The sequence below is a fragment of the Bos taurus genome, chromosome 15 (genome assembly GCF_002263795.3).
Source record: "Bos taurus isolate L1 Dominette 01449 registration number 42190680 breed Hereford chromosome 15, ARS-UCD2.0, whole genome shotgun sequence".
Classification (NCBI taxonomy): domain Eukaryota; kingdom Metazoa; phylum Chordata; class Mammalia; order Artiodactyla; family Bovidae; genus Bos; species Bos taurus.
This window is the reverse complement of record NC_037342.1, coordinates 30,712,264-30,712,814: the sequence shown is the minus strand read 5'-3', so window position 1 is coordinate 30,712,814 and position 551 is coordinate 30,712,264.

The following is a 551-nucleotide window of genomic DNA, read 5'->3' as shown; positions in this document are numbered from 1 at the left end:
GGCAAGAGTACTGGAGTGGGGTGCTATTGCCTTCTCCGGAATCAGTAACTACCTCACTTCAAAGCCTGAAATCCAAATCAAGTGGAACCCATCATTCCTTTTAAGACAGGGAAGTCAAACACAATATTGTAAAACCATTATCCTCTAATTTAAAAAAATACTAAACTTTTTGATGGAAATTAAAAAAAAAAAAGATAAGAAGCAACTCCAGTGTCTCAGGGCGGCAGGGGGATATTCCTCTGAAACCCAGGCCATCAAGTTACAAGATTATTTGGCTTGTGTGACCCAGTTAAATAGCCCTGGGTCCTGTGGGCCTCTGTGGACACCTCACCTTCTGTCCCACGTCTGGCTTGGCTCAGCGAAGCCTGCCCACCTGTGAGGACAGAGGCTCCCGCTTTCCTGATGAGAAGAAAGTGCATCAGAAGGAAGCAGTCCAACTGGTTGCTGAGCCGTGGAAAATAATTAAACTGGGGAAGAATAAAAACACTTCTTTAAAAAACCGGGTTAGGTATGAATGTGCAGGGCGTGGCCCCTCTGTATAATTAGCCGCT